General features: G+C 45.7%; 1 long non-coding RNA gene across 1 annotated transcript; it reads left to right on the forward strand.

Moving 5' to 3' along the window:
• The first annotated feature begins 14,183 nt into the window (after positions 1–14,183).
• Positions 14,184–19,363, forward strand: LOC138920535 (uncharacterized). Its single transcript, XR_011431901.1, has 4 exons — positions 14,184–14,360; positions 14,565–14,846; positions 14,951–15,022; positions 19,269–19,363. It is a non-coding gene; the product is annotated as an uncharacterized lncRNA (long non-coding RNA).
• Positions 19,364–19,400: the final 37 nt, after the last annotated feature.

Genomic DNA, 19,400 nt, shown 5'->3' on the forward strand with positions numbered 1-19,400 from the left:
TTGGTGTTTGGCACATTGCCCACCTGGTGGCACCTTTCCCCAGGTGAGGCCCAGAGAGTGCATCCGAGGTCTTCTTCTCAGAAAGGACGTGAAAGTCTGATCAACAGGGGAAATTTTCTGAGTGATGTTTCAATAAACATTTTGAAGGCTCAGAGTTCCTTCAAGAAAAATCCTTTCCAAAAAAAACGTAACACAGAGTGAGGCAGAGAGTGGAATGACAATGATTATTATAGCACCCAGGGTACCCCTTATTCACGCCAGGAATAGTTAAACACCTTTGTGGTTGTCTGACATTCAACACCTAGGACAGTGATTCACATTGTGTGCTCCAATCTGCAGTAAGAAACGCATTTCAGGTGTGACCCAATACATGCTCACAAATATATATGAAATAACATTTACTCCTGCAATGTGTCCCCCCTTTTGGTATTTTCTATTCTCTGCTACTTAGGTTTACCAAATTTAGCGATAGAAATACAGGACTCCCAGTTAAATTTGAATTTCAGATAAGTAACGAAGACTTTTAGTATGTGTACATCCCATCTAATATTCGGGATATATTTATACTGAAAAGATTATTTGTTCTTTTTCTGAAATTGTCTTTAACCGGGTATCCTGTATTGTAACTGGCAACCCTAATTCTATTCCATGTTTTTGAATGTTGGTCACAGTCTCCTAACCCAACGTTACAGCTGAGCAGTAAGGTGCAGGTCCCAGTTTGAAGACAGTACCTTAGGTGACAGGACCATGAGCATCTCCTCCCAAAGCCAGAGCAGGAATTCAGATTCCAGTGGAGCAGTCGCCACCTCTCCCTCTGAGACCTGCCCGCCCTTCCACTGCAGACGTGTCGCTCACCCCCAATGGTCCGTGCATGCCGCTGCAGTAAAAAGGTCTGGGGGTTTTTGAAAGATGACTTTTGTGCACATAAACGACCAGTGGCAGGTACTTTGTTTTTTAAATAACTACCCGATTTATTAAAGTACTATATTTAAAAACCTAGTTTTTCCTTAAACTTGAAGTCCAACTTAAAAATCTTATTAAGCTGTTTATGGATCCAGTCAAGTTTAACAATCATTTAGAGGAGGGTTTGACTGATGTTCGGTCTCAGTTACAAACTAGTTTAAGTAAAAACTCTTAAATCTTTAAAATGATATATTTAATTGCTTCAAATACTTCAACTGAGTAACTAGCAAAAGAAACATTCCCTAGTAATATGATGGGTCTTCAGTAGTGGCACAGAAGAGATGCTTCCTCTTCAACCACTGGCTGACCATGAAGATGCACGTCGTGGAGAGAGAAGACAGGCGTGCACACACACGTGCACGCGCACTCACACACGCATGCACACACGCACAGGCGGACCAAACAGTGCTAGAGGGGCGCAGTGCTACCCTCTTTGGGAACCTGTCTATAATGACCCCTAGTCCCCCTCTTGGCTCTCAGGAGAAAATAATTCTTTCTGGACACAGTTACGTGTCATTTAACGATGGGAATATGTTCTGAGAAACGCGTCGTCAGGTGATTCCGTTGTTGCGTGAACATTATAGAGTGCACTAATACAAACCTAGATGGTACAGCCTGATACACCCCTAGGCTCCACAGTACTAATCTTATGGGACCACTGTCGTGCGTGTGGTCCAACATTGACCAAAATGCCCTTATGCAGCACATGACTGTAAAGCATTTTTTGTTCCCTTTGGAGGAAGATGAGCCCTTTGGTGAGGGGTGGGGCTGAGAAGAAGGATGGGGGGAGCACATTTACAACTGGAGATGTGGGAGGAACCTATCTCCTGGGAGCACAGGTCAACTGCATTTATAGTGAAGATCATCAGCCTTTAAAACGCCTCAGGAAACTCAGGATAGTGGTTACCCTTTGGGGTGACAGGCCAGGGCCTGAGGGAGGCTTCTAAGTTTGGGTGTAAGGTTCTGCTTCCTGATGTGGGTGCTGGTTCCCCACAAGGGGTCAGTTCGTGAATATTCTTTGGGCTGCATTCTCATATGTGTGCTTCTGTGCATGTTTATCATACTTCAATAAAACGTTCCAAAAATTGCTTTGCTAGTCAGTTAAGCTTCTCTTCCTCCAGATGCCAGACTCATAAGCCAAAAGTTCATTTCACTGCAGGCCCAAATGGAGCAGGCTTTTATACAAGAGGGTTCCAAGAGTTTTACCCCGAAGCATGAATTTATCCCAGCAACAAGCATCCCCGATGTTAACTCGTCACAACCAGCAGTTCTGCAGCCGGGTATCATCCCAGGCCCTGGACTCTCCATGGGTCCCTCAACAGTACGCAGGGTGCAAGGCCGAGTTCAGCGCTGGACAGAGCCCATGCACAGTGTGCCCAGGAGTGGGAGGGAGTGGGCAGCAGGGCAAGATGCAGGAGGCGAGCCAGCCGCCCAGGAGGGTGCGGAGGGGGCTGGGGAGGCCTGAACCATAGGCAGCAGGGAGATAATCGTCATCCTAAATGGCACTTTATAGCTTCCAAAGCTCTCTCAAGTCAGTTTTCTCTCTGGATTCCTACAGGAACTCTGAGAGGGAAACAGAGCAAGTGACATTATTCCCAGCCCATAGATAAGGCCACCAGAGCCGAGACAAACCAGTAAGGAGTCCAGGACTGGAATCCAGAGCTCCTGACTCTCTGACCACAGAACTGGCGACGGCAGTGATCAGGTAGAATGCCACTCACGAGTCAGACAAAAACCTGTGCTCAAACCAATCAGTGTTTGATGGAAAGGCGGGAATGAGGCAACCTTGTGCCCCCGACCACCACGGTGCAATCTAAACTACCAGCACCGCCAAAGAAAGGCAGAGCCCGAGCCTGGGCCCAAGCTGGTCTTCAGGAAAAATGAGGCAAGTCCGGGACAGCTGAGGAAGTACACGCTGTAGGACAACTGACAGCTTCTTGAATGAGTCAACAGCATACAACTAAGGGGTGTGGTGACAGTTCTAGAATCAGAGACCTTAATGACGTAAGCACACAATCCATGGATCTCGTTTAGATCCTGATCTAAATAAATTAACTGTAAAAAGGCATGTTTTGGACAGAGCAATTTAGGTGTAGATGCGTATAAATGACATTCACCATCAGGGTCCAATGGATCCAGTTTTCATTTTTCTAGTTTACTTTTTGAGCAATTCCAACAATTTGTAGGGAATGATATTTCATGACTGTTATTCTGTCTTAGACACCTTCCAAAGAACAGAGGAAAAAAAAGTGTTACTTATTGTTTTAAAAAATAGAACTAAACCCATTCTGTCCTGCCTTTACTGTATGGGTTCATTCAAGCCTTTTATAAATTGAAGATATATTTATGGGATCTTAAGAACCTTACTTTTCCTGTGTCTTGAAATATTTGACTATTTCATCATCCTGAAAATTATTTCATCATTACTCATCAAGTATTTCAAAATATGCTAAAAGGGGCTAAAAAACAAGAAAAAGAAGAAACTATGGAATTTTCTAGAAAGACAATACAAAAGTGAAATGAGGGGCCGGCCCACTGGCGTAGCGGTTAAGTTTGCATGCCCTACTTCAGTGACCTGGGGTTCACTGGTTCAGATTCCGGGCACGGACCTAAGCACTGCTTATCAAGCCACACTGTGGCAGGTGTCTCACATATAAAGCAGAGAAAGATGGGCACAGCTGTTAGCTCAGAGCCAAAACTCTTCAGCAAAAAGAGGAGGATTGGCTGCAGATGTTGGCTCAGGGCTAATATTCCCTAAAAGAAAAAGTGAAATGAATTGTCACTGCCCATCATCCTTCCATTGTATTAGGACATTGCCCAAGGTATCATGTCAACTTTCAAGAAGATATCAAAGAATTCTAGAGATAGATGTTTCTTTCTTCCGCTTTTGCTGAACACAGTTGAGAATTCAGAATTTCTCATTTTCCACCCAGAACAGTAAGGAGAAGAAAACTGACATTTTGCCATTACCAGGCAATCAGAAGTGGGTGCAGAGGGACCGAGAGTTGGTGCCCTGTCCAGATACTAACAATGATGTTGAAATCAACCTAATGAGAGAAATCTCAGTGAGTCTTAGATGACCACGTCCTACATGAACTTTTCCAAATTCATATTTCTAAGGATAAAAAGGAAATATATTTGCATCCAGTCAGTCAACAGGAAAGACTTCACTCAATATTTTGTAATAAGAACTTGGATCATTGCATTTTTCTCGAAAGACATATGACAGTATTCTTTCACATTTTTTGATATTTATGAACAAAATTTGATGCAGCTCCTAAGTGAATAATGCTGAAGGCAGATGTGTTCTAAGATATTGGAAGGAAATAGTGATGCAGAATTTTTTAAATTAATTAAATTGATCATTCTAATGGATATTTTTAAACCAACAAAGGAAAATATTTTGCAATTATGGAGCAAAGAAAATGGCATGCTCTCTTCAACAGAATTATGGGTGTCAAAGATTTCAAAAGTTTTTTCCGAATAGTGCATTTTGATGATGCCAGTGTGAGAAAAAGAACCAAAAGTAATAGTGCGCTAGAACCTGGTCATGGTGTACTGGAAACCTGGAGTCAGCTTTTGCAAGGTGGACATGTTACAGGTTCACACACAAGTGACAAGTAGCTGGCTGCAGTCAAAGGATGCTATCCCTCTATTCTTACAGAATTCTGTTATTTGTAACATGACTAAATGTAAAAAATGTAAAAGGCCCATTGGACCGAGACAGCCCATGGTGATGTTGAGGGGGAGGAATTAACTTGACCCTGTAAGGTGTAATGATGGCAGTACGGTTATTTAAGACAACCTTCTTCTTTTTTGAGATGTGCAGGGATAAGATGTCTGGCCAGCTTATACTCCAAGGTAAAAGGGGGTCAGGTTGGGGGACTCGATGACACAGTGAGGCAAAGTGAGGACGGCTCGTGAAGCTAAATGGTGCAGTGTGAGAGTCTGCTGTCTGTGCTGCTCTTGTGAATGGTGGACATTCCTATAAGAAAAAGTTTCCCTTAAAAAAAAGAACAGAGGGCTGGACTGGTGGTGCAGCAGTTAAGTTCGCACGTTCCGCTTCAGCTCCCCAGGGTTTGCTGGTTCGGATCCCAAGTGCAGACTTACACACTGCTTGTCAAGCCATGCTGCGGCAGGCGTCCCACACATAAAGTAGAGGAAGATGGGCATGGATATTAACTCAGGGCCAATCTTCCTCAGCAAAAAGAGGAGGATTTGTGGCAGATGTTAGCTCAGGGCTAACGTTCCTCAAAAAAAAGAAAAGGAAAATGCTTCAGCAACAGGGTTATCACTCTACACAATTTGGAGTGCAAATAACATGCCCCAGCCAGGCCCCCTTCATTGGGAATAATGGAAGCCCAGATGGCCAGGCTGTCCCAGCAGCCCCCAGTCCCCAAGGCCCTAGCCCCCACTCCAGTGTGTGGTCAAGGTGGGTTTTATCTACACTGCTCAGTAAACCGGCCTCGGCAAGGTAAGTTGAGGCCAGAGTACACGGAATCCCAGCTCTTCTGCTGGCCAAAGTGCTGGCCCTGACCTGAGGACCTCTGGGTGGTGCTAAATGAAGATGGTTCCAAGCAAAAATGGCCAGGACCATTCAAGGTAAAGCTCCATCATTTCCATCATTCAGCTACTTTCTCAGGGCATCCCCCCTTCCCAGGCAAAGACTGTGGAGCAGATTGTGCAGGACCAAGGCTGGTAGGTGCCCAAGAGCTGCTTCAGAGGCCAAGGCTTGGACTGCCATGGGAAGGCCTGGGCCAGCTAGGGAAGCCGGCTCTAGTGGGGCCTGGTGGCAAGAGGAGTTCTGGGCCCTCTGCTCTGCCTACTCTGCCAGGCCACAACAGTGGTCCCAGGGTCAGGCTCAATGACGGGACTTCAGGTCCAGAGTTCCAGACTCCACCGGTTAGCCCCTACATTCCCACGCCCAGATCCTGCAAGGGTGCCAAGGGATCAGGCAGCCAGGTCCTGAGCAGTCTCCTTCACAGACTCTCCTCAGAACGCCTCTAAGATGCAGAGCAGCTTTCCAAGATAAAAAGTCTCCCTGTGTGATGGGGCCTGTGGATGGGGCCAACTCATGCTGGTTTTAGTGGCTTATAAAGCACAGGAATTTATTTCTCACAGTTCTGGAGACTGGACATCCAAGATCAAGGCACCAGCAGAGTCAGTGTCTGGTGAGGGCCCACTTCCTGGTTCACTGTGTCCTCACATGACAGAAGGGACAGGGAGCTCTCTGCGGTCCCTTTTGTAAGGACGCTAATCTCATTCATGAGGACTCTACCCTCATGACCTAATCACCTCCCAAAGGCTCCACCTCCTAACATCATCACCCTGGGGGTTAGATTTCAACATACAAATTTTGGGGAAACATAGAGCATTGCCCTTCATTCAAATAACCAAGGGAAACTTGACCCAAGTGATTCTTCCCAATGCTCTTCCAAGCTTTCCCTGATCGTTCTAGAGAACTGCTAAAAAATTACCTACCTTAAGGAGAGGACCACGTCCACGCACACCTCACATCCACACACACAGATGGAGTTCACGCAGTGCCCCTCTGAAAGTTTCTCAGACTTTTGGCTGTGACCCACTGCAAGAAACATGTTTCCACTCTTGTCCAGCGCACACTTGGGTAGGTGTTGAACTGAGAGTTTGGAGACGACAACAGTAGAGAGGGGGGTGAGCTCAAATGACCAGACCCTCTTACCAGGGGCCAAAGGCAGAGATCTGGCGCCTCCTCCCCCACAGCTATTTTGAAGGGGCTGCCTCTCTGGGAGGAAGGTGTGGATGCAGCCTCCCCCTTCCCAAGGCTGAGAAGGCCCCTCTCTCACAAAGTCAGTAGAAAACAGGGCTGGTGGCCTGCCTCTTTCCTTGCCCAGGAAGAAAGAAACATTGCGAGGGAGGAGCTTCCACCTGGGACAAGAGAACTTGCGCCTTGAGCTCTGCCCAGAATGTTAAGTTCAGCCTTTGGGGAGTGGTTTCTCCCAGGAGCCTCATTTGCCTCCTCTGAGAGTAACACTCAGGACTGGGAGACTTTACTAAAGTCACTCCCACCTTCACTTATCCCACAAATGTTTCTTAAGTTACCTAAATACCCGATACGCTAAGCCAGGCTGTATTAGTTTTATAGGACTGTCATAAAGCACCACCCACTGGGAGACTTAAGCAACTTATTTTTTTACAGTTCTGGAACGGAAAATCCAAGATCAAGCTGTCGGCAGGACTGGTTTCTCCTGAAGCCTCTCTCCTTGGTTTATAGAGGGCCATCTTCTCCCTGAGTCCCCACACGGTCGTCCCTCTGTGCCTATCTGTGTCTCAGTCTCCTCTTCTTATCATACTGGATCAGGGCCTACCCAGTGACCTCTTCTTAATTTGATTACATCTGTCAAGACCCTATCTTCAAATACAGTCACATTCTGAGATACTAGGGGTCAGGACTTCAATCTGTGAATTTGGGGGTGGGGTACAATTTAGCCCATAACATAGAGGCTGGATCTTAAAAAAAAAAAAACAAAGAAGGGGCCAGCCCCATGGTGTAGTAGTTAAATTCACACGCTCCGATTCAGCGGCCCTTGGCTTGCGGGTTCGAATCCCTGGTACAGACCTAGCACTGCTCGTCAAGCCACACTGTGACAGCATCACACATAAAATAGAGGAAGATTGGCACAGATGTTAGCTCAGTGACAATCTTCCTCAAGCAAAAAGAGGAACATTGGCAACAGATGTTAGCTCAGGGCCAGTCTTCCTCACCAAAAAAAAAAAGAAGACAAAGAAGACAGAGTCCCAGGATCCTCGGGGTCTCAGACCCTAGGAGACATGAACACAGCCCAGCCCAGAGCAGAGCCCAAACCCTGGCAGGACCATTGAGGCAGGAGCTCTGGCTGTGGCCCACAAGAGGCACAAGAGCCTCCCCTCACCCAAAACCACTGCAGAGAAACTCCAGCTAGGCTCAAACAAATCCTCTGTGCGTGTAGTGGATGTGGTATGTGCTGCAGGCCACAAGTGCTGCATGTGGTGGCTAAGTCACCTGTGCTACCAGTACCTGCAGCTTCCACCCCACCCTGGTCCACAGGCAAGCCTTTCAGGGGCCATGCTGTACTGCCCTTCCATGTGGCACATGGAGGTTTCAATACTAGATCAACACCCAGAGAGTAAAAATAACAGCCCAGCCCAGAGCAGATGTCAAACAAATGAGCTCATGGCCAAATCCCTTCCCCTTTCACCCCTTGCTCCTGCCCCCCTACGAAGTCACCCGCTGTCTGGGCTGCCAGTTTGATTCAGCAAACACTATTCTTATAAACAGCTGACCCAGATTCTCAGCTTGAATTAGGACATCTCCCAGGCAGTCCAGGATGTACAGGGATGAATTAAATGTTGCTTAAAAGCATGAAAGCTTGAAAGCAAACTTGGGCAGCTCTCTCCAGAGAGGACAATGGTGTGGGACCATCCAGGGGCCACGGACCCCAGGTAGGACCCCATCATGGTTCACGCGCCTTGTGCCTCTTTCCCCAAGCTTGATGCTGACTCATAGAACCATTGCAGAAAGATCTGTGTTTTAAACTTTAATTAACCTACATTCTTTCCTAGATCTTGTGACCTGATTTTCCATCCTCTCTCTGCTGGGTAGGAATAGAATCACTTTTTGCTTTAGCCCCAACAATAGGTGTTTGACCCCCAAAGCAAAGGACATAGGCATCAGGAAGCAGGCAGGAACTGGTGACAAATGCATGGGTTAGAGTCGCTGTTCCCCTTGACCTTTGCATCCAGAATCACGGAGGTGGGGATGAGGGAACCAGTCCAGGCTGGTCATGCCCAGGAGAGTGGCGGCCATGAGGATGAACATCCCCAGCTCCAGGGAGGGTAACTGGCCCAGAGTCCCAGCTGGTGAGCTCTGAAATTCATTCTTCCCATGGCTGCTCCCAGTGACCCAATGCAGCAAGGATAAGAAGGCAGCCCTGCTCATGGGAGACAGGAGCTCCTCTGATGGAGGATTTGCCATGGCCAGACAGAACTTCCTTAGGCTGAAGGCCCTTGAAGATGCAGCCAGCCTCCCTTTTTGCCCTCAGAATCCAAGCTGCATCACCATTCCAGTGCTACCAGCCCTCTGCATCTCCCTCTTCATTTTCCCTCCCACGGGCATTTCCCACAATAAAACTGCTGCTTGTGGGAGGACCCAGATTAACACAGAGCCCAGCTGCCACGCCCCCCACCACCTCCACTGCCCTCCCCTTCCATTACCTGACAACTGCCTGGCCTCCCTGCTCCACCCCTGCTGCCAGTCTGCCCTCCATGCAGCAACCTGACTGATCCCTACCCGCCACTGTGGCTCCCATCCCACTCCAAGTTAAGGCCAAAGTGCCCACCCCGTCCAGGCCTCACATGCCTGGCCCTGTTCCTCTCTGACCAGACATCCTGATGCCCCATCACTCACTCTGCTCCAGCCAGACTGGCCCCCATCACTTTGCACCGCTGTTCCCTCCACCGCAAGCTCTTCCCAGACTTGCACGTGGCTAACGCCTGCCCCTCCTTCAGGCCTTCATCTCTCCTTCCCGGTGAGATGGGCCCACCCTGCTCCCAATGCAGGCTCCCCTCTCTCTCCCCCTGTTCCATTTTCTTCCACAGCAATGATCACCTTGTAACAGAATAATTTCCTGATTTATTAGACTGCACTATTCGTTGTCTGCCTCCAACTAGGATGAGGGCAGGATGTTGCTGCTTCTGCTCACTAGTGAAGTCCCAGGCACCTGGAAGGCCGCCTGCCTTCAACAAGGGGATGAGGTGGAACAGATGAAAGAAAAGCTAAGAGACGTTCAATCTTCATCTACCAGGGGTTTCAAAAGGGAAAAATAGAGAAGAGAGAAAGAAATAATAAAATAAAATTTTCCAGAATGGAAGAGAGAAGTAAATCCTCACTGTGAAAGAGGACACCAAATCCTGAGAGGGACAAAACCAAACCAAACCAAACAGATTTTATCCAGAATATATAAAGAACTCCTGAAACTCAGTGAGAAAACAAACACCAGAATTTTTTAAACGGTGGACAGATTTGAACAGACACTTCACCAAAGAAGCTATACAAATGGCAAATAAGCACGTGAAAAGATGCACAACATCATTAGTCATTAAGGAAATGCAAATTAAAACCACAGTGAGATACTACTGTACACTTATTGAAATGGCTGAAATGAAACACATGGACCATACCGAGTGCTGACAAGGATGTGGAGGAACCAGAACTCTCACATATTGCTCGTGAGAATGTAAAATGGTGCAACCACTTAAAACAGTTTGGGAGTTCCTTTAAAAATCAAACACACACCTCCTTAATGATCCAGCCATTCCCCTCCTAGGTAACTACCCAAGAGCAAGGAAATACATGTCTGTGTGAAGATGTGTATACAAATATTCATAGCAGCTTTACTTGTAATAGCCGAAAACTGAAAACGACCCAAATGTCCATCAAGAGGTGAATATAAATTGTGGCACACCCACGCAACGGAGCCCAACTCAGCACTCAAAGGAGTGAGCCATGGATGCACGAATGAGTCTCAGAATAATCATTCTCAGAGAAAGAAGCCAGACAAAACTCCGGGAAATACAAACTGATCTTTAGTGACAGAAACTAGACCAGTGGTAGCTTGGCGGGGGCGTGCAGAGAAGGACAAGGGGGAGGCTCAGAGAGGGCATGGGAAACTTTGGCCACGATGAGTCTCTTCACTGTCTTGACCATGGCGATGCTTTCACAAGTGTACACATATGTCAAAACTTATCAAATTTACACTTTAAATACGTGCAGTTTATTGTATGACAGTTACACCTCAATAAAGCTGCTTTTAAAAAAACGCAAAATCTGATTCAGTAGGTCGGAGGCGAAGCATGAAATTCTGCAGTTCTACAAAACTCCCCAGTGAGGCCCATGCTGCTGGTTCACAGACCACACGTGGAGCAGTGAGTGTTAAACAGCATCTCCGAGGCAGAGGAAGAGAATTAGTGAACTGGTGGAACGTACTAGATGCTCTTTTGACCAGGTGGGTGGTGACCTTGGCCTCGGGCAAAAGACAGCGGACCGGACCGTGGGAGAATAAAATAGGAAAAGGGGCTGCAGGAATTTTGGGCCTGCTTCTCCCTGCATTGCCTCAAGGCAAAGAGGGCCTGGCTGGCCTCACTCTTATAGCTACTCCAGGAGCCTCAGGAGTAAAACCAGGGCCAAGCAGAAGCCCTGAGCTTGAGAAAAACTGAGGGAAACCAACAAACTCCTGGCAGTCCCTTCTACAGCCTTCCCCCAACCTCCCTGCCAAAAAAAACCAGGGCTGAGAATTACAGTCTGAGACGTGTCCGTTCCAGGTGCTGCTTCTCTCTGGAGACAAAGGACCACCCCCTGACCCACAGAGTTGTTCCAGATTTTCTCATGCCCAGGCTGTCCCCCTGGGGTTCATCTACCACCCTCAAGTCCATTGGCCTCCCCTATATGTGAAGCCTGACAGATTGCCGTAGCTGATACTCCCACAGGAAAATGAGCACAAAGAACAAAATATCCAGACACTGGCAGAGCGTGATTGTTTCAAAAGAAACCCCATGGGGCCGGCCTGGTGGCCAAGTGGTTAAGTTTGCACAATCCGCTGCAGCGGCCCAGGGTCTCGCTGGTTCAGATCCTGGGCGCGGAAATGGCACTGCTCGTCAGGCAATGCTGAGGTGGCATCCAGCGTGCCACAATTGGAAGGACTCACAACTAAAATATACAACCATGTACTGGGGGGATTTGGGGAGAAAAAGCAGAAAGGAAAAAAAAAAAAGAAGATTCGCAACAGTTGTTAGCTCAGGTGCCAATCTTCAAAAAAAAAAAAGAAAGGAAACCCACAGCCTGTGTTAAAGATTGTACCAGAAACACAAGATTAGAAAAGATGGATTGAAGGTTTGAAATTAGCTACTAAACATAGCAAATAAGATAAGGGGAGAGATTAGCAACACAAAATAATAATAGGAAAATATTTTTAAAAAGAGCTAACAGAAATACTAAGTATGAAACACAGAGTTGAAATTAAGAACACAAGAAAGGGTACGAAGAGCAGACTGGATAGAGCTGAGGAGCAAATCAGCAAATGGGAAGATCAGGTGGAGGAAATGTCCTAGGTGGGATGTGCGAAGCAGGCTAGAATGAGGCAATGAGGAATGGCAGAGACTATGGTAAACTCGAGAGCCCCAGTATAAAGGCATTCACATTCAACTAAAAAAACAGAACAAAACCCAAAACTCCATGCAGGCCACTACAAAACATGAAGGGGGTGTGTCTGGTCACTATCACCTGCCTGGCCCTTGAAGGATTTGGGTTTACAACTCTTGCTTTAAGGGGCTAAGGAATTTCCGACATTGCACTTGATTTCATTACCACTTACACACTACTGAGGGGTGATCTCAATTTTCTTTGGTATCTACTTGCGTTGCTGAGTAAATTTTAGATTTAAATCTTTTTTTTTCCCTTTGGTAACCCTGTAGAGTTATCACTCCTATTTTACAGGATAATAATAGTTCAAAATGTTAAGACTTGCTCAAAGTTACTGAGTTAGTAAATCAGAGAGCTAAAATTATACTTGCCAAGGAACTTTTTGTTTTTGAGGAAAATTAGCCCTGAGCTAACATATGCCACCAATCCTCCTCTCTTTGCTGAGGAAGACTGGCCCTGAGCTAACATCCGTGCCCATCTTCCTCCACTTTATATGTGGGACGCCTGCCACAGCATGGCTTGCCAAGTGGTGCCATGTCCACACCTGGGATCCAAACCAGCAGATCCCAGGCTACCGAAGCAGAACGTGCACACTTAACTGCTGTACCACTAGGCCAGCCCCAAAACCAAGAAACTTTTTAACTTGAAAAATTTAGAAAAGCACAAAACAGAAAACAAATTTCATACAAATATATATATATATATGATTTGTAGAAATATTTATGATGTACATCATATTTAACTCCAGGAATGTGAATTTTTATATATCCATCATCGTTTTGTATGTATATATTTATATGTAGTCACTTAGGTTATTGTAAGGTTTTTTTCTTATTGTGGTAAAACATACATAACATAAAAATTATAATTTTAACCATTTTTAAGTGTATAGTTCAGGAGTATTAAGTAATATACATCATTGGGAAACCCATCAGGATCATCCATCTCCAGAACTTTTTCATCTTCCCAAACCAAAACTCTGTCCCCATTAAGCACTAACTCCCCATTTCCCCACCCCCAGCCCCTGGCACTCACCATTTTACTTGCTGTCTCTATGAATCTGCCCACTCTAGAGACCCCGTGCAAGTGGACTTACACAGTATTTGTCCTTTTGTGACTGACTTGTTTCACGGAGCATAATGGATGAAACTCCAAGACATTATGCTCAGTGAAAGAAGCCAGTCATGGCTTTAAATTCTGACTTTGGTTTTAAGGCAGCAAAGGTGTGTGTTAAAAATAGCTATGAAGTTTGTAAATATCTAGCAAGAGAGTATGGAATGCGAGTGACCTAGCCCGAAAGACTTCTTTCTGCATGAAATACCCAAACATACAAGCAGCCTTTATGAGTGACACTAAAAAAGGAACTCTGAGCACAGGCTCCTGGCACATAAAGCTCAGAATAGCTGCGCTTTAGTTACCAAGTATAACAGTACAAAATGTCACGCTGGGAATACTGAATGTGGGAGTTGATTGCCCAAGAAAGAAACCTCTCACCTAATTTAAGGAAAGTCAAAATGAATCCATTCTTTCGTTCAGAACTCTACATTGCAAAAGTCCCAACTCGTACTAACAACGTTAACTTAGACATAGATCAGTATCAGAAAATAAAGGTTATTTAAAGCATATTGTTATGGTTTCTGGATGGTTCTTCCATCTACTAGAGAATGCAATAGAGACACAGGAAATTGACCCTAAATATGGAGTAAATTTTGTTTAAATGGAAGTTTAGAAACATCATCCTCCAAATCAAAAAAATAATCATACCTTTTATACATCACACCTGAAACCCCTACAGTTGCCCTGGGAAGTTGACAGAACAGCAGGGGCAGCCTGTTTCACCTCACAGGGGCACGACAAATGAGTAAGTACTTGGTTTCACGATGGCAGCTAGGATATAGGCTAGCTTCCTGCTGTCTGTACCATAAGGGGAAAAGTCTGATGGGAAAGGGAAAGCAGCTTACTGAGCTTCACCCGCCCGCCCACTAGCACTCCCTGTTTTGTTTCCACACACCAGCTCTGCTCCCTTGGTGAGTCTGGCCAGGCTGTGTCACCTCTCCATGCCTCAGCGTCCTCATCTGCAAAGTGAGTAACAACAGAATCTACCTCGGAGATGGATTAGATGGAGTACTGCATGTGAAGCATTGAGGCCAAGGAACCACCTCATTGTGCGTGCTCCAGGAAGGTAAATTGCCACTGTGGTGCTTGCTAACATTTTAGGAGTCTTGTCTCCCCAAATGGATGGGCATGTTTTAAATTTTGGGTTGTTCAAGGTGTTTTTTTTAAATGTCTGTTGTGAGTTGAATTGTGCCCCCCCAAAAAGATATCTTGAAGTCCTAACCTCGAATGAGGTGAATGAGACCTTATTTGGAAATACTGCTTTTTGCAGGTGTAATTAAAATGAGGTTAGACTGAATTGGGGACTAGGGTGGGCCCTTCATCCAATACGTCTGATGTCCTTGTAAGAAGAGAAGAGACACAGAGATAGGCACACACAGAGAGAACACCATGTGAAGACACAGAGGGAAGAAGGTCACGCTACAGAGGCAGAGATTGGAGAGATACAGCTGCAAGCCAAGGAACGCCACGGACTGCCAGCCACCACCAGAAGATAGGAGAGAGGGCATGGCTCTGCCGACACCTTGATTTTGGACTTTTGGCCTCCAAAACTGTGAGAGACTAAATCTCTGTTGTTTTAAGCCAAGCAGTTTGTAATACTTTGTTACAATAGCCCTAGGAAACTGATACAATGTCTTAAATGTCTAAATTTCCTAGAGCTGGCACATAGAGGGCATTGGATATATACTGCATGAACAGATGAAGAGATGACTAAAGACCAGCACAAAGGTGAGGCAGGCAATGGGCGTGAGTAACCAGGCAGGTGTGGTGAGTACATGTGCACATCTGGATGGGGGGGACAGTGCACATGCCCCACCTTAGGCTCTGAATGACAGAGACTAGGCTCCTGGAAGGGCTGCCACATGGGAATATGTCCCAGTATAGCAGGGCTTCCAATTTCCTAAGGAACCAGAAATCTGGATTTTTAGGTGAAATCTCCCAATTTCTTAAATGTTGGCTCACAAATAAAATAAGTGTACCAGCCAATAAAACCCCTCCAGTGGCCCATTTGCATTTCTAAGGTTGGGCTCAGCCCTGGGGAGGATGCACAGTGGCTGACTGATGAAAATCAGTGACATACGGAAAACTCATCCTCAGTGCTGGCATCCTGCCTCCTCTCTGATCTGTCTGAAAAAGAGCATTAGAGCAATTGAAATCTGACTAAAGGAAGAGAAGCAAATATCTAGAACCCAGATGTGCCAAGCAGGATAAATAGTCCCTATCCAATGGAAAAGCCCTAAAGCTGAGAGGCTGGACACCTGACCCTAACCTTGAGATAAATCCTCTCTTTGAGCCTCAGTTTCCCCATCTGTGAGAGGAAGGGATAACATGTGCACTTGCTACCTCCCTGAGGCATTAGGATGCCAATGAGAGAATGTGGATGACAAGGCTTTGGCATCAGTGTGGTGTCATCGGGACCATAATCATAATTCTAATGGGCATGGTCAGTATGATGCAAAGTCTCCCGACAGCCAGTCCCATAACTTTACCATTAGGCTGGGTCACCACTGCTGCAACACAGTCAATGGGACATAGATTTTGTTCTCCTTGACTTATATTGATTCACAGACAGACTGTCTGAATTAGGGCACCTGGAATATTTCAAAAGAAAGCTACTGAGACTATGGTGAAGGAGAAAAGGGTATCTCCAAAGTCTTGAGGTCTCTTGACTTTAAAGCAAAGTGTGATCCTAGGACCAGCAGCACCTGCATTATCCGGGAATCTGTTAGAAAACGAAATTCTGGGCCCCACCCAGACCTCCAGAATCACACTCTGGGGAGGGCCCAGCAATCTGTGTTTTAATAAGCCCTCCAGGGATCCTGATGCTCACTCCAATTTGACAATCACTGGCTTGGGGAAAACAGGTCATACACAGATAAGCAGGACAGGTGCCCTTTAAGAAATACAGAGCCAGGGCTGGCCTCACGGTGTAGTGGTTAAGTTCCACATGCTCCGCTTAGGCAGCTGGTGGTTTGCAGGTTCGGATCCCAGACATGGACCTATACAACCCATCAGCCATGCTGTGGTGGCGACCCACATACAAAGTAGAGGAAGACTGGCACAGGTGTCAGCTCAGGGCTAATCTTCCTCAAGCCAAAACAGAGGAGGATTGGCAGTGGATGTTAACTCAGGGCGAGTCTTCCTTACCAAAAAAATAAAATAAAAATAAATAAAAATTTAAAAATAAATACAGAGGGGCCGGCCCTGTGGCGCAGTGGTTAAGTTCAGTGTGTTCCCCTTCGCGATCCTGGGGTTTGCAGGTTCGTATTCTCGGCATGGACCTACAGCACTCATCAGCCATGCTGTGGCAATGACCCACACACAAAGTAGAAAAAGACTGGCATGGATGTTAGCTCAGGGCTAATCTTCCTCAGAAAAAATACAGAGAGAGCCCAATGTGGCTGTAGATGTTTGTACTAAAAACTAGATCCAGGTGACAACTCTACCCAAAGTGGCAGCTGACTCAGCTATGAACATACTAAGCTGGCCTTCCGGGTGATATAGCTTCAGGGCTTTTCTCATTGAATAGGGACCAATTATCCTGCTTGGCACATCCAGGTTCTAGAAGTTTGCTTCTCTTCCTCTAGTCAGATTTCAAATCCTGTAGTGCTCCATTACAAGGCCACAGCCTACAGCCCGTCAGCAGTCAGTGAGCTGACTGGCATGTGGATGCTTCACCTGGGTAGATAAAATGTGCCAGATTTCCAACAAAAAGGACAATGTATGGCAGACGTGGGAACACGTTAAGATGCTCTCTTGTAGAGGTTTGCAAATGGCTGTCAGGAATCAGAGCAGGAATCCCACACTCTCCTGCTCAAAAGTTGTTTAGCCCAATGAGGAAGGGGCACAAGTAAACACGCAACTGCAATAACGTGCCTCAAATGCCAGAAGGGAGGGGTGGGCGGCTGTTCGTAGAGGCAGGAAGATGTCCTGCCCAGAGGGGCTGAGATTTCACAGAGCCGGCAAGCTTCAGCTGGGGATCTACCAGGCAGGTATTAGCCACCACTTGTTTACATGTGGCCTCCGTGGGCAGGGCCTGCTATGTAGGCAGGGCCTGTATCCTAGCTGCGTAGCAATTCAGTAATGTTTATTGGTATGGGTGCATTAGATTATCAGGGCTTAGGACAGAGCCCTCAACACAGCCAACACCCTTTACTGCCTCTGTACTCACCAGATAACCTTCGGTTCCCTTCCAGCAGCTCTGAATGCCTGCTCTATGCATAGCAATGTGACAAGTTAGTGCTAGAAGAAAAACGAAGCATGTGAGTAGCTCATCCTCACACAGGGGAGACAAGAACTTAAGTAACTAATAGTGTGCAGCTTTAAAAGCACGCTGCAGGTTAGAGAAAGCTGAGAAGGATGTCAGAGGAGATCATCTGGCCAACCAAATGGCCCATCACAGACAGAAATGCCTTAGAGCCCTCAGTGGCCTGCAGCTCACAAACAAAAGGCTCTCAGTCCACGAAGACTTATCTTGCTCAACCGGGCTAATTCATGCTGAGCAGACTCACAGACACTAACGTCTAAACAACTCTAAGGCCAATTTACTAATTTACCTTTTCAGCATCTATTCATGACTACCATCCAGGGCATGCACTGAAATGCATAATTCAGGCACACATTCAACAAGGATTTTATAAGCACCAAGTGCCCATTATTTAGCAGACTGTGGGCAGCTAATTGAGCAAATAACACAGCCAAATGAGGCAGAGACCCAGAAATGGGAGGAGGAATGAGCTTGGCGTCAAACAAACTAGAGTTCAAACACTGTCCACTATTTATTAGGTAACTTTGGGAAAATTACTTAACCTTCCGGAGTCTCTTTCCTTACCTATAAAAAGGACATAACAACACTCTCTCACATGATTGTTAAAAAATTACATTGGATTACGTATGTAAATTGCCTAGTTTTATTTATGTTTATATTTATCTGGAGAGGCTGTGTCACATAATGGTTAAGGGAACAGACTTTGGGATCATACAGATCTGATTTAACTTCTAGCTCTGCCACTTAATAGGCATATGATCTTGAGAAATTTACTTAATTTTTTCCACTAAGCCTCAGTTTGCTCATTTGTAAAATGAGAATAAAAATTCCTCAGAGGGGCTAAGAAGTAAATAAGATAGTGTATTCAAAGTACTTAGCAAATTCCTAGGTTATGAGAAGCATTCAACAAATGGTATGGTTAAGAATAGTATAATAAAAAGTTGTCAGTGATTAGATACAAATCAGTGGTACAGATACTAAAAATTAAAGTTTAAATTAGTACAAACTTGTTTAATGAAATTAAATACGGGGCCATCAAATATACCAAAAAAACAAATCACCTTGTATTCAGTTATTTAAAAACTTTTCTAAGGAGGCAGGCCTCTTGCCTCAGACTAGTTTCATGCCCATATTTTGCAACAGAGTTTGTAAAACAATGTTATTTGCATGCAGCCATGCAAGAACTCAAACGTTTCAATACTGCTAAGTCATGCTCCATGGTGAACCAGAAGCAGCATCTCTGGGATCTACCTTTCTAGTTTGTTGGATGGGAACCCATAAAGCATTATGCATTTGGTCTAACAATTATACACCCATGTACATACTGTGTGATTGTAATGAAAGCCCCTGCAGTAAAAGACACAAATCACTTCCCTCAATTCTGGATCGTTCCTTTGATTTATTCTCTCAACCGACACTGCCAATTTTAAAATGGCTTATAAAGCTGATGAATTATGGAAGAGTGATCTGGAACTGATAAAAACCAACCTTCCAATTCTAACCTTCTTACAAATTCGACTGGCCTCAAAGGGCAGCCCCTTATCCACCTCAGCCTGTCCTCAACCACATCGCTATTTCATCCAGACCCCGGAAACCACACCGCTGCCATGACGGCCGGTTAGAGACCACAGGAGAGCGGGTTAGGACCAACAGCTCAGCTTATTTGGGTCTTGCTCTATTACAGTCTAGTATGTTTTCAAATTTCAGGGTGGACTCTAGGAGCGTTTTTACAGTCGCAACTGAAACTTTTACACAAAAGTAAGTTCCTGGAAGAATGTGTTTCTGTATCACCCCAACAGAACTGAAATAAGAGGCTCTTTCTAAATTGTAGTCATTTTC

The sequence above is a fragment of the Equus caballus genome, chromosome 24 (genome assembly GCF_041296265.1).
Source record: "Equus caballus isolate H_3958 breed thoroughbred chromosome 24, TB-T2T, whole genome shotgun sequence".
NCBI lineage: Eukaryota > Metazoa > Chordata > Mammalia > Perissodactyla > Equidae > Equus > Equus caballus.